The sequence below is a fragment of the Acomys minous genome (assembly GCF_964271855.1).
Source record: "Acomys minous genome assembly, chromosome: 11".
Lineage (NCBI taxonomy): Eukaryota > Metazoa > Chordata > Mammalia > Rodentia > Muridae > Acomys > Acomys minous.
In genome coordinates, this window is record NC_140492.1 from 117198278 (window position 1) to 117213860 (window position 15583).

A 15583-nucleotide genomic window follows, 5' to 3' on the forward strand; every position below is an offset into this window, starting at 1 on the left:
TTTACAGACAATCCCTCTATTTATCTGTTCTTCTCTTGGGAAGAGGTAAGCAAAAACCAAGAACGGGTACCTTTGTACCAGCAATCCATCACTGAATGTGCTCAGCTTGCACAAAACTGGGACATCGTGAATATGAAGAGGTTTAGTGCTAAAAGCACTGTACGCCACTACACAAGAGTTGTATCCATTACTTAGAAAATCTTATAATCCCTGTAACTTTTTCCCCCTGAAAAGGTAACAGTGGTTATTTTTTTAAATACTTTTATGTTCAGATTCTGTTTCTACTTTAGAGCAAAGCAGTGAAGTGGATGAATAAGCAAGAAACCACAGTAGACACTCTGAGTTAAAAGTCATTGTTTTTCTTGAACTAAACTGGTTGTGTTTATTTTGTAAGAAGAAGCAAAGTTGTCAACCATCAGCCATAATGGCATCAGCTCTTTGCATCAGGGAACAGTGAACTCTAATTCCTGTTTTTCAGGACCACTTGGTGAAAGTGGTTTTTTGATTTGTGACACTAAAATCAGAACAACATTTGTTAGTTTTGTCCAATTCTGATGTGGTAGTCTTTGTTTGATTTTTATTATATTTTATGATTTTCTCTTAGAATCCTGTTCTTTTCTAATGAGAGATAGAAGTGGATTGGATCTTAATAGGAGGGGAGGAGTAGAGGGAGAAAAACTACAATCAGGGAATGTTAAGTGAGAAAGAATCTAGTTTCAATAAAAGGAAAAAAGATAAAAGTTGAAAATAAACAGAAGTTACTAGCCTTGTGGTTAAATATATGTTGATTTCAATATGGCTGGCAAAGAGAAAGTATGTACTAAAATGATAGAAAAATACATCTATTAAGAGTAGATACTTCTATATTCTAATGGTCCCTTTTAATCTTCAAACAGAAAGATAATACTTCAACAGATTACCCAAATGGAAAATATCTGTGACATTTATGCTGGTGTGTACAAACATGCATAAATTTCTTACATAATAAATGAAAAAATACTTTAATATATAATTTTTTCTTGAGTTGATGGAAAATTGGCAGCCAACATTTATTACCTTTTATACACTGAATGTCTCAACTAACCACTGGCCTTTCCTTACTAATCGGATAATCTGTATCCATTTAATAAAATAATGATAATAATGTTTTCCTGTGTGCAATACAAAACCATGGAACAATGGACTGTTTATTTTGGCTTGAAGACCTTGTACAAAGGTCCTTCTACGTTCTCCAATATAAAATCCTGCTTATAAATTAATAACACCCAAAAATTCAAGCAGAGAAAAACCATTACTTTAGCCTTCCTGTTTGGCCAAAATCTGAAATTTAGGGAACATAATAAACTTCTTAAAATTATTTTTAAATTAGCTAATAGATTCCATGAGTGTGCCAAACCTTTTGTCCCAAACTATTTCCAAAAAAACTGTCCTGGTTATTGACGTCGTTCTGCTTTACAATGTGTTTCTTTTATGTAACTACTACCTCAACCCAAGTTGCATTTTCTTAACTAAGGTAAAAAGTGATTATTTCTTTTCTTATTTTCTAAATAGGTGTCCTAAGGGAAGAAAAAGAAACTGAACTAAATAAAAATCGACCCAAGAAGTAACAAAAGCGTGAGCCAAGAGTGTCTTCAGAGATCTGCTTTTAAAGCAGAAATCCCTTTGGCAGATGAAAATCATTAACAAGAGCAACTGTACAACTGAAAAGAAATAAGTCATTAACAGGTCAGAGAAGATCCACCGCATGAACAATCTTAATTCATGAGGCAAAATTCTAAATTACAGCTGCAGGACAGAGGAGCAGGTGACTGAAAGGGCTAGCACTAAAAAAAAAAAAAAAAAAAAAAAAAAAAAAATGGATTTAATCCCGAAAAGCTTGCTGGGCTCAGCACTTGTAGCTTCATGCTCCAGAGCAAGGTGGGAGATGGGTCCTCTAAGTAAGACTCTTGACTTACCCATGTAGAAAGTACTATAACAATTTCTTGAACCTGGAGGCAGTACAAGAAAATTGAGAACTCCAAAATGCCCATGCTTGCCAAAGTATTGAGTTACTTTGGGCTACTATGTACTTAATAATAATGATTAGGGCCATTGATGTAAATCATTTTTCCAGTAGAAGTAGATTTGACAATTTTCTATCAGTTGAAGGCACTGAGTACATGGCAACAGGTTGTAGCTATAAAAGGAATGACAAGTAAATATCTAACCACAGCATAAAACTTTTTCTTCCTGAATCTTCAATAGTGCACATGATCCCAAGGTACCCTGTAGGGCAACGATCTCTCTCTAGCTCCTGACTCCTGTCTTTGTGCTATTCTGTATATTCTGCCTTGTGTAATGGATCCTATAGAATTTGTCTATATGTCATGCTTAACATATAAATGGCTTCTGGGTTGAGGCTATCTTACTGATTTATCTTTCCTTAGAACTTTACGAAGAGCCAGATACTTAATGGGTACTCGGGAAATGACAGATTTCCTGGGATTTGTTTTCACTTGATTGCCTAATTTATAATTTGAGGTATAGTAACAATGCCAAAATAACACAATTATTTTGCTTATATATATAAGCAATATGCCCTCAAGAATTTCTGTGATCTGACAAATCAAAGACACACTTTCAGCATTCCTATCAATGATTGCCAGGGGTAGATAAATACTCAAAGGTGCTCATTGAGTGTACTCATGTGTGGGTGGACAAAGCTACGAACAAATTCTAATAGAATAATTGTACCAGAATGTTATGTTTTGGATGACTTTCCCTCAAAGGCCAATATTTAAAGGTCCCTTGGGCCCCAAGGATGGGATATTGAGAGTGTTATGGATTCTTGGATGACAAGGCCATCTCATTAGAGAAGCCTCCATATAATTAACAGAGTGGTCTTGAAAAGGATCTTGTGATCTTCCCCTTTTCTTTTTTCTCTGTCTTGGCATGCAATGTGGGCAGAGCCTCTATTCTGACATGATCCACTGCTGTGTACTCTGACAAGTTTTCGTTGCCAGTGACCCAAACCAACAGGGCCATCTGATCTTGGACTTGAACCTTTAGAAACGTGGGCCAAGATAAACCTCTCTTTAGTTCATAAGTAGCCCATGCCATTTATTTCAGTATAGTGATAAAAAAGCAGTTAGTATCCTACAGTCATTTAATTTAACAGTTCATACCATGTGCTCAGTACTGAGTTGAGGATTACAGGTACAGTGGTAAGGGGAGGAGGCATAGGCTCTGCCATAAAAGAAATTTCCATCTAGTGAGAAAATATATGTGATTAAAGTGTCCATACAAGCATATATAACATGCTATAAGTGCCATGAAAAGATGCACGGTCTAGTATGAGGATTAGAGGGTGTTGTGAAGGTCACCCAAAAGAAATCATCCTGTCAAAGTTATAGCATGTAACCATGTCACTGTTTTAGATGTCATCTGTATAGGCACAGAACAAGTGGTGATAAAAGCTAACAAATTATGACTGCTTAAGTTGCTTCTTGGCAGCTGGGGCTGGGTAACAGAATCAATGTGATGTTTATAATCATTGGAAGATATTAGGATGAAATCTTTGTATACCTTGCCTGTTTATGTGTGGTGCCTGTTTATATGTGAAAATACTGCTACCCAAGTTTTTCTGATATTCTTTAACATACGATAAGTGTGTGTGTGTGTGTGTGTGTGTGTGTGTGTGTGTGTGTGTGTGTGTGATGTATGTACAATTACCTGCAGGATCTAAATACATTGGATCTGCTGGAGATGGAGTCATGGGTGATTGTGAGCCACCTGGCTTACATGCTGGGAACTAAACTCAGGTCATCTGGAAGAGTAGCAAGTGCTTTTAATAGCTGGGCCATTTCTTCCACCCCCCCCCAATTCTTTTATCCCCGCCCCAGACTTTTAGACCTGGAAGTTCAGCCTTTCCTCCCACCCCCAAGGTATATAAGGAAAAATTTAAACCACTTTATGGTTTTAAAAAAAAACGATGCCTTGATCTTACTCTTCTATCACTCAGGAAAAAACAGCTAAATGAAATATTGGTAAAACTTTCCAAAAAAAGTTTTGGGCAGAAGACAAGCACGGAAAAATTCAAGCCCAAAGGAGAAATTTCCAGAAATTTAGAAGCAAGTGAAAACAGGGGGTTATGACAGTTCAGTGTCTGTGCCAGGAACAAAGTATATATGATATTATTTATTGCTGAAGGCTTCTCGGGGAGGCAGCAGCATCTGGTTTCAGTGAGGTCTTGCTTTCATCCCGTCCAGCAGCTGGACGGAGCTCTGCAGCCCAAGGAGTACTACCCACTTGCCAAGGTGACACAACAAGTTAGTGACTCTTTCCAGATTAGACCACAAGAGCCTCCTGGCCCCTTGAATGCCAAGAACAAGTCTCATGACCAACAGAGAGCTTTAGCACTTCTTTGTTTTGATTTTCAAGTGGCCTCTTCAGCTTTGGGTTTTATTGGTATTTATATTTTCAGAGTCCCAGAGAATCATCCTTTCTCACTTTGATATGTTTCTACCATGGGTGGATCAGATATCAGTTTGTTTAGGGGTGAATGCCAAACTCCCTCCCAGCCTTCCACCAGATTTATTCGTCTCGACTGAGTGGGTAGTGGCAGGAGGGTAAAATGTGGCCCTGAGGTGCTCTGTTTATCTGAGGGCAGCAAGGTAACTATGAACAACTCACCCTGACAGAGAAGGTGGGAACTTTGGTTGACCCCAGAGTGCTTCTCAGAGGCGGGGAAAACCTGCTGGTGAGGAGACAACTCTGCCAGGAGAAAGTACGGCAGTGTTCACATCTGCTTGAGCTCTCTTCTTCACAAGTACTATTTCACTCAGAGTTCTAGCAAGAGGAAATGAGTTCCTCTAGGTTTTTTTTTCTGCATGTGTCATCCACAGTAACAGAAAAAAGGTGTTGTTTCCAAAGAATGTGCTTTCCCCACAACCTAATAAGACTATGCTATTTGAGCTGCAAAGGGAACAAGGAGGCAAGAACACATATGAAAACTCTTTTAATAAGAAATTCTGACATTAGTAAAATAACCAGCCAAATTATTCAGTGATCAATATATATATATATATATATACTGCAATACATTAACCAAGACTATTAGTATCATGAATAATATTACAATAAACTATATTTATAATAATGTGAATTACTATCATAGATCAAAGTAGCAATTTTAAAGAAATGGAAGAAGAGATGGATGGAAGAGAATTTTAATCATCCTCCATTTCTAAAGTTCAAGCTGGACAATAACAATTCAATGAGATAATTAAAAAAAAAAAACCTCAAATGAAGCCTGGTGGTTGTATAAATGGTCAGAGCATACTCTAAAACACACAAGAGATTATTAGAAACAAGACCCCACTGTGTCTGTGGATCCTGCAGAGGCAACCGAAAGGACACAGAGACAGCACACAAGCTTTCAGAATTCAAAGCAATCCCCAGAAGACACAGTATTTGAGTAATGGAAAACACAGCTGCTATGAGTGACAGCAGATTAACTCTACTGGTCTGAATGAAGAATTCTAGCAGGAGCACATGAGAGTTGCTATACAACTGGACTCAGGACAAGTTTATGTTACGTTTATTGCAGATGACCAAATGAAATATGGATGCAGAGTATTTCCCTTTGCTTCTTTTCATTATCTTTAACTGGAGCAGAAGCAGCAGGAACCGGACATGAGGGACGTGGATCATTGTTTTGCCTTATCTCACATTCTGGTTCATCGACTTGTTATTCCAGGGTTCAACCATGCTGATTCCAATACTATACTATTTAGTCACCTGTGACTGGGCTGAACATTATAGTCATCATCCCTAATCTCTTAATCCAGCAGTTGTGTTTGTTTCAAAGTTCAGTTACTCTTTTAATAAAGTCTCAGTTCAGGTTTTTAAAAGGAAAAATTTCATCTAAGGAAAAGTCTTATTATTGTCTTCCCCCAAATGTGTTTTCTCAACCACCCAACATTTTTGATTTGAGAATATGTAGCTCTGAATAATAAATCCCTTACCTATTCAATCTGTTGTTACATGATGTACTGTGTACTCTAACGAATGCCAGAACAGGCCACCTGAAAAATACCTTCAAATATTACACTTTATCTCCTCACCCCCAAAGAGTTACATCTTTCCTGAACACCTGTAAATAATTACACATCCCGCCAATCAAGTGCAAATAGCAAAGTTTCAAAGTTTGCCCCAACCACCTGTCCATATATGTTTTGATGGTGCCAGTCTTAGCAAAAGGGACACCAGGCAATTGACCAGGACAAATGTCATACAGCCCAACACTTCCTCTTCAAGTGTAAGTTCTGGCCTTTTTGATGACAAATTTTAGGCAGTTTCAAAGTTTATTCAGCATTGTCATATATCTCTTCTCAAGAAAAATAAAAAATGGCCACTCCAAGTTTGAGATTTTTTACATTTTTTCCCTCTTAAGGTTTTTCTCCATCACTTATCCTCAAACCTTTCTTCTTACTTCTCTTTTTCCCACTGTTTCTCACTATTTGTTGCCAAGGTCGTACCTACTCCACGTTGTTTTTATGTATTGAACCACACAAGGAAGCTCATACTTGTGTCCTAGCCAATTTTGTGCTGTCTCTTGTGATGAGATTGCACAGTCCACAGATTTACGGACAGGTGGTTGGGGCAAACTTTGAAACTTAGTTATTTGCACTTGATTGGCAGAATGTGTAAATATTTACATGTGTTCATGTTGTATGCCATGTTGCAGAGCAGGGGACCCTGATACCTAAGGCTACACAGCTGAGAAGCAGCTGAGCCAGGATTCCAGTCAGACTGCCTGACCCAGAGTCCCAGCAGCCACTGTTCTGTGTAGTCTCTTCTGTGGCATTTGAGTTGCACTTAGGATGGATATGGACTGCTTATGGGTTCTAAGTAGGAAATTAGACATCATATCTGTGCAGTTAGGCTCTGTTGCACTTGGGAAAACCCAAACTGTCACTTCATTAAACTGCTATACATTGGTTTTAAAGCTAGCTGATTGACAGGGCACTTTATTGAGGTTCCTCAATTACTCTCTCTGCCTTAAGTCTTGCCTCTTTCATAAGGAAGCCCACAGGATCAAAATACAAACCAGAGGTTATAATGACCCCAACGTATGATAAAAAATAAATAAAAATAAAAATCTAATTTATTATATGTCACAGTTATTCTTTGTGCCATCCTCCAAAATAAACCAAATAAAATCTTTGTTTTGGTGCCATTTATTGTTTTTCTTTGTTTCTGTGGTCAAACAGAGTTTTCATTGGTGGTAAATTTTTAGATTTAAATTAAATCATTTGATGGGGAAAATGCTAGAACAATAACTCCTTCAATACCAGCATACTTAATGAACTAATTCATAGTCCATGATAAAGCTGGAGAAATGGCATGTTTGCTACAGCTTTCCTTTCACTAGAGATTGCAATAGTACTCTATTCTATTTACAACTATACCCTGCTCTTACTGGTTGTGAAGATTTGGAGATTGGACCACCCGCTAAATTTCCCCAGCTAAATAAACAGCTACAGTTGAGAGAAGTGCAAAATTCTTGGCTTGTTCTTTTATAGCCACCCAGCGTTAATTCAAGACTGAGTTCCAACAGGATACAGACTGCATCCAACAGTGTGAAACTGGGATTCTAATTAAAGCTACTGGCAAATATATACTCATTAGGTAAGTGCTCAACTGGTGCCCATCATCACTCTCCCTCCCTCTGAACAATGCCTGAGGGTATAAAAGCCAACACAATTCAGATGACACACAGTGTTAACACTGGAACAAAGTACAGCAGCTCAGGAAGCCGGGTCTACCAGTAAGATGGCAGTATGTAACAACAGGAAGAGCACACTCAGGAAGAAGACAGCAAAACGTGGTAACAATTGTAAACAGTAGCAATTCTGTATGAAAGGCATTTTGAACAGATGTAAGCAGTAGCTATCTGCATGAAAGGCATTGTCTATTTAAAATAAACTGCAAGGGAAAGACTTAACCCAGAAAGCAAAGTTGCTTTCTGGATTTGCAATTCTTTTCCTTAATGGCTATTCCTTTACCTTTTGAGACGAATTGGGCTTAGAGTAGTCATGGAAATATGATAAAATATGGGAAAAAAGCCACAGCAAAGGCATGTTTTGCATATTTGTAGCAAGAGCCTATCATGTGTAAGCTATTACATTTTGATTAAGCCTGTATCATGCATTATAATCTGTGGCTTGTAAAGTTTTCAACCATTTCTGTCTCTACCCTTGATCAAAGGTGACTGCCCTTTCCTGGCACCTCTCATGAGACAGTTTGCTTTGAGATATAGTTAAACCAGCACCTGTCTCAGATAAGCTTCTTCATCAAACATGTCAAAAAAGTCCCAGTGACTAGGTTCTCAAAAGTCAAATCAGATGTTAGAGACTAAATCAAGACACCTTGCTGCTAAGGATTCAGTGTAAATGCTTCCCATGGGCTGGTGGTACTTTTTTGGGAGAGAGGACTGTGAAAGTTTTTGGATGTGTGACATAGCTGTCAGACAAAGGGCTTTAGGGGTTCACCCTGAGCCTCTCTGATTTCTAGTTGGTGACCCCTACAAGCAGATGTCACATGCTTCTGTTGCTATGGAGCCAGCCCTACTCCACCAAATAAAACCTTTCTTCTCTTTAGTCACATCTTTCAGATGTTTCATTACAGCAAGGAGAAGAGTAACTAATGCTCAGGGTGGGCTGTGGTAAACTTGACTGTGTGATTCATAAGCCTTTGGGACTGGTTTAGTGGAAGGCTGTGTAGGAACTGGAGCTTTAGGCTGCCTATGTCTTAGAATACAATAAGCAGAACTTAATATGGCCTTCTGTTTGGAGTCCAGCACTACAGAGAACTGAGGAGAGTAAAGGCAACACTCATGAGGTTTAAGGGGGAGTATGGACCATATTGGGAGCCAACTGGAGGTTCTTCATGATGTGTTATGGAAATGGATCAGGCTATGTTCTGTTTGTGTCCTGAAATCTTGATTGAGGCTGACTTCAAAAGTGATAGATTAAGTTGTTTGGTGAAAGAAATTTCGAGACAGTTTAACATCTAAACTTTGGCATGGTTATTGCTCAATATTTTTAGTAAGGTTTATAGTGAGAATTCAAAGCAAGAAACAGAACAGAATGATATGAAAATGTGCTTCTTGGAATATGAAAACATAAGCTTGTAGACCAGGCAGAGTGGAAGCATGCAATGCCAGTATTTGTTAAAGAAATTAGTATCATTAAAAAGGAAGCTTGAAGTCTGAGCCAGTACAGTAGAAAAGGCGTATTGAGGGTAAGACTCCAAGCATGTATCAAGGACTTAACCATCTAGCTCTCCAGGACATATTATTAAATGCAAATTAAGGGTGGGGGGGGCAGGAGGCATAAGGGAGGGGGTAGTGACAGGTGAATATGATCAAAATATAGATGCAAGGGATTCTCAAAGAATAAATAAAATTTAAAAATAGTTTGGAAGGAGAATGCCTGAAGAAAGAGTACCCAAGAAGACTGAGCTTCAAGAGCAAAGATGCTAAGGGAAATAAGTGCTTTTCCAGGATTAACAAGGCAGGCACTTGGGGCTGATGTAGCTGTGGCCCAGTGGAACCAGGGTATGGCTCAACCTGGCAGGAGAACTTGCCTTTCTCTCCATGGATCTTCTGTGTTTGAACACTTAGCGCCCAGATGATGGCACTGTTCTGTGAGGTTGAGGAACCTATTGGACACGGAACCTGCCTAGCAGATAAGGGTTATAAAACAGGGCTGCAGGATTATAGGTGTCTCTGGTTCTGACTTGTCTCTTAGATTCCTTATTGGCACCATGGAGCTACCACTGCCGTGCCTTTTCTATCACAATGGATGGCACCTCTTCCCACTGTCAGCCAAGATAAACCTCTTGCCTCATAAATTGCTTCTAGCAGATTTTTTTATCACAGGGATGAAAAAAAATGACTAATGCATTTATAGAGTTCCTCTCTCAGGTTGAAGTGGGGCACACTACTTAGGGGGATTCTTCATTAACTCTCACTCAGTTTTTTTCTTTACATACTCTTTCCCATTTATTGTACAATGATCATAATTCTTATCAATGTCCTTAGTAATTTCCTGAAACAGATCTGTGCATTACTTAATCAGAAATTCCAGTCTAGTCCCACCTCACTTTGGACCTGCTCTGATTTTTTAATCTGCATTTCTCAAACACAACATATAGTTCTGGATTTTCCAGTTCTACTGGTCTCTGTATATTTTTGAATTTCTTAACTTTTTTTTCTCATATCTTGAACCATGTATGTCTTTGGGAAGAGAGTTAGAATAAACTCATGGAAAATTTCTTCTTTTGAGAGTTATAAACTCTCATAGAAACAAAGAGAAATTTGCTTACCAAAGCAGAAAGACTGGAAACCACATTAAATGAAAAATGGCAATTAATCTTCCCATTGTCACCTGCCACTCACACTGTTGGTTCTGGGAGATTTGAAGGGGGAAAAAAAAATCTGGTCTGGAGACCAACACCTAAAAGCTCTTTGTAGGCATCCTACACAGAATCCAGAACCTCCTTGGCAAATTTAGCACTTTGTCTTCAAGGCAAATTGAGGTTAAAGAAATTTCTCATTTTGAAGTAGAAAAACAAAATTCTGGGGGCTGTAAACTTGACTTTGGTCTTGTTTGCCAGTATGTGATAAGTAACTTTACAAGGATCATCAGGAGCATTAAAGCTTTTCTCATTATTCTCATTTATGCTTGCAGCCAATTTATGTCTTGTACCCAGAAGTAAGGATGTAGAAGAGGAAAGAGCAACAGTGACACAGTACTCTAGAGTCGCAGCCAAGCCCAAACTGCCCCAATAAAGCTCTAATCTCTCCAGCTAAACCTTTTTGCCAGAACTCCCAGGAAATAATCGGTGACATTTCTAAATTTTGTCTCATCTATTTCCTCTCCTTCTATTTGGGCTGCTAATGAGCTGTGAAGTAGCCAAAGACAACCATCCTCCTGATAGGGGGTAGAGGAGAAGATTAAAGGGCAGAAAGTCTACAAAGCCATCAGGAGTGCGAGCTAGAAGCTGTGTATCGTTTATTATATACATAGGGTACATGACCTAAGGGCCTAAGAGGATACGTTCTCTAAAATAACCACCCCCAACCAATCGTACTTTTACTTTAAGGTATGTTTCTGAAAGTTAAGGTGTCTGTAATTTGCTATGCTAGTCACCTGACATCCAGAAACCAGAGAGAATGTTTTCATGATAAGCTTTCCATAGCAGGATTGAGGTTCTGGCTATGGCAGGGAACTTTTTTTTTTTTTTTTAATTACCAGCCTCACTAAGAACTCCTCAAATTCAACTTTGTTTCCCTGATCGTTGGACTAGATGTTCCGAACACCAATGCAATAACCTCAGGGTGCTCAAAAGCATTTTGAGTGTAAAGGGATGACACCTCCAGAATTCTAGAGAAGAACCAGAATGGGAGAAGGAACCTAAGACTGGAGAGAGAGGATGTACTAAGGTGTTTAATCCAAGGCAGAAAATGAGCATCTGCGTATTGCACATTTATCTGTTTGGAGAGCCTAGAGCCCACTCCTAATGTGTGGCCTCAATCAAATACAAGTCCCTAAGGGACTTGGATGTTGAAGTTTTATTGTGGGAAAAGTTGAGGAATTAGTATGCAAAATCCATTCATATGCATGAACTTGTAGATCTTTATCTGTCACCCACTAACCAGGTACAGTGCCAGGAGTACGCTTCCTGGCCATACAGGCTTCCACTGGACAGTTTTGCAAAGCTAAGGATGGTTGGCAGAGGTAGTAAGAAGACAGTCTGGTCTGATTACATGGTGAAAGCATCATTATAAAAATATCCAATTTAATTAACTGAGAATGAGAAAATGTCTTTGATATTTTAATCCATGCTTAATTGGCACTATTATATTGGGCTGGGGTGAGGTGGCATATCATAGTGAGAGCACATGATAGAACAAGACTGCTAACTCCATCAGCCAGAAAGGTGTGCGACTCAAGGGCAGATCTTCAATGGCCTCATAGTATCCTTCCAGCACACCCTCCATTAAGTCCCGTTTCTCAAAGTTTCCACCAATAATGTCACCCTGAGCCCAAAGACCTGAACACATACACCTTTGGGGTTAGGGAGAGCATTCCATACCAAAACTATAGTATTTGCCAATGAAGATAAGAAACCAGGTTTACTAAGTCTCTTTAGCATACACCCAGAATTAGAAAAACAAAACAAAACAGGAAGATGGCTGTTCTCTAGCTAAGTAGGAAACAAATGGATTCAGATGTAGTTTAAGTTTCATTTGTCAATTCAACATTTATTAAATGCCTTGCGCATCCTGGGCTTTATTCCAGATATAGAACAGAGAGAAAGATGGAAGAAAAGAAATGAGCAAAAAACCCAACCAAACCAAACACATGTTCACAATTCTTGCTATCCCGTCCCATACATACTTCTGAAAGTGGGTCAGCCAATAGATGAGTAATAGGAAGTATTGCAGAGAAAAATAAACAGTGATGTGGAGTAGGGAATGCTGTGGGTGGGTGAAGATGCTCTTTTTCTTTTTCTCTGTAGTACTTTCTATTACTCATTACTAATTTTTTCTCTTATGATACACATGTTTCTGTAAAAGTTAGTTCAGGTACTATAGCCAAATAGCAAAATGATGTTGGTATAACAGCAATGGTTTCTTTTGGGAGAGAAGAGGCTGAATAGCACTAGAATTAGAAGCTCAGTAGGAAAGGGGAAAGTCCTCAGGTTAGCTGATCTACATGGCTTCATTTAGGAGGATTTAAAATGAGCACCTAAACTCAGAGCTTTCTCTTCAACAATGTGTCTTCCTCCTACCTGGCACAGCCCTCTGCTCTGGGAAGATTGTACCTCAATAGCTGTCTCACTGATTTAGATCTTCATCAGTCAGAATCGTCTGGGCTCTTCAACAAGCATTCCAGGAATCTGTATTTGTGTTTTAAAATAATATTTTGTAAGGTGCAAGCGATCTCCCCCAATTCTAATTTTTTCATAATCTCTGTTACTTTTAAAATATACCACATTGAACTGAAGGTTTAAGAACAGCGGTTCTCAAAACAAAGTAAATACAAATAATAATAATAATAATAATAATAATAATAATAATAATAATAATAATAATAAAACAGTGGTTCTCAACTCTATTAATACTTTGACACCTTAATACATTTCCTCATATTGTGGTGACCCCCAACCATAAAATATTTGTTACTACTCTTTAACTGTAGTTTTGCTATTGTTATGTATCAAAAAGTCAACATGTGATATACAGGATATCTGATATGTGACCCTTGAGGGGGTTGCGACCCACAGGTTGAGAACCACTGCTTTAGATGGACACATTAACAGTGTCATGGTAGAAATGGTTGCCCAGATAATGACAAGACTCATACAGAATCTGATTAGAAAAGGCTTTAAATGCCATTCTGGAGGCCTTTGAGTGGAGGCATGAAATGATGCAATGTGCTCAAGATGAACTGAAGACTTAAGAGCACGGAAGCACAGGATAGAGAATCCTCAGTGGCCTTAGCAATAAGCCAAGAGGGTGAGGATGGCAGTTTGGCAACAAGATGATAGGATGGAAATGGCAAAATAATTGCCCCAGTTTGCTGATAAACTGGCTTTATGCAGTAAGACAAAGAAAGGTGTGAGATACTATTCCAACATTTTAATGTAAGCCACTGAAGGATGGACTGTTACCAACTGAGATGGAAGCAATGGGACTGTGAACCAGTTATCTGTGTGATGGAGTAAGACTAAATTTGAGAAATTCAAGGTTTTCAGCCAATAAGCTGTATGAAGGGACAAGAGCAATATATTCAGTCTCTAATAAACGTGTTAGTTTTTCCTCCCAGAAGCTCACTAGCAGCTAATGCATAAAGTACTATTGCAATTCTAGTGGCTTGATTTTTAAATTATTATAATGAGAGCTTGTATTTCTGGAAATGAAGCAGGTGTGGTTATTGTGGTAAGGAGTTAAAAAAGAAAAAGAAAAAAAGAAAAGAGGGGAGGAAGGAGGTAGGTAGGAGAGAGAGGGGGAGAGGGAAGGAAGGAGGGAGAGAGGAAGGAACAGGGACATTCCAAGGCTTAGTATTTCTGTGTTATTCTAAAAACTGAAGAAATAATGAGTAAAACACGGAAGGGGACTTAGGAGGAGAACCTGTGAGTCTTGAGAGACTCAAGGAAAAGTGGAATAGCAGGGACAAATAAATCAAATTAAATAGGCCAAGTAAAATGAAAATTTGTTAAGCATTTCCAAAGTGAGCAGATGTCACAGCATCACTCTCTTCTCTGTTCCATAATCAGTAATATAGATAAAGTTCTTAAAGGGTTGTACTGAAGACAATAGGCACAGAAAAATGGGGCAGTGGCTATAGAAAGACACCAAATCAACAATTATGTGGTTACTTTTTATAAGATTGGATACAGACACAATAGCATGTCTGCATGAAGCCGAAACAGTCTGTGGAGGTAATAATACAAGAGGAGGGAGGGAAAATGATTGAGTTAATGTCCCTAAGTATAAAGCAAGAGAGGGAGCAAGGGTCTCACAGAGAGGTTTATATTTCATAGAAGTTCTCTGTTAGCAAGAAGAGAAGAAGGCGTTTTGATGCTTGGAATCAGACAAACAGAGGTGTGGTAGAGGGAGCTTGTGAGTACGCCTCTGATTACTTTTGATTTGAAAGAAAGGTTAAGTTCACAAAGGTAAAAAACATAGAATTTAAGAGAGGATTGAAGATAGGAGAGGGGATGTAAAATAATTGTCTGAGAGTAGGAAAGTGAATAGAATAGAAAAATATGGGGATTTGCCAGATATTACCAATAAATAAATAGCCCAGTATATTTAGGGGGTCACATATATCCAGTCCCACATATCACGTTTCCCCCATTAAATTGAGCACTAAAAAGTTGGCGTTGTAAAGGAAAAAGACTTGTACTTAATCTGGGTTTACAATTTGCCAGGAAAATGTATGATGAAACAGGAGACATAAAGTATTGCAATAACAAACCATGGAACAATCTGTGATGCAGGATAATTTATTTCTTAAGAGATGCTAGAAGAGAGATAACCAATATTGGCTTCAATTAATTTTGTATAGTAAATGCCATTAAAAGATGCAAATTTTATAACATGGTGGTATTTTTTCTTCTTCTTAAAGATTTATTTTTTTATGTCTAAGTATGTTTGCCTGTATGCATGTGCATATGTATAAGGGTGCCCCTAGAGGCCAGAGGAGGGTATTGCATTTTCTGGAGCTGGAGTTAGGTGGGTACTGAGAACCAAAGTCCAACTCTTTGAAAGAACAGCAGGGGCTCTTAAAGGCTGAAACATCTCTCCAGGTCCCAATTATATATAGCTCTCTCTCTCTCTCTCTCTCTCTCTCTCTCTCTCTCTCTCTCTCTCTCTCTCTCTCTCTCTCTCTCTCTCTCTCTCTCTCTCTCTCCCTCCCTCCCTCCCTCCCTCCCTCCCTCCCTCCCTCTCTCTCTCTCTCTCTCTCTCTCTCTCTCTCCTTTTCCCCTTTCCTTTGGGAAATTAGTAGAATGTATAGTAACCATA

The 15583-nt window shown here is 38.6% G+C and overlaps 1 protein-coding gene across 3 annotated transcripts in view; it reads right to left on the reverse strand.

Moving 5' to 3' along the window:
• GHR (growth hormone receptor) overlaps nt 1–15583 on the reverse strand; it is a 233514-nt gene that overhangs the window by 151326 nt on the left and 66605 nt on the right. The window contains exon 2 of one of the 3 annotated variants that reach the window (XM_084800690.1): nt 12877–12951. The exons of 1 other annotated variant lie outside the window; for it this stretch is intronic. The gene's annotated coding sequence lies outside the window, so the exon portion shown is untranslated. Of the gene's footprint in view, nt 1–12843; nt 12952–15583 lie in introns of all 3 variants that reach the window. One more of the 3 variants, XM_084800689.1, reaches the window with a different exon arrangement.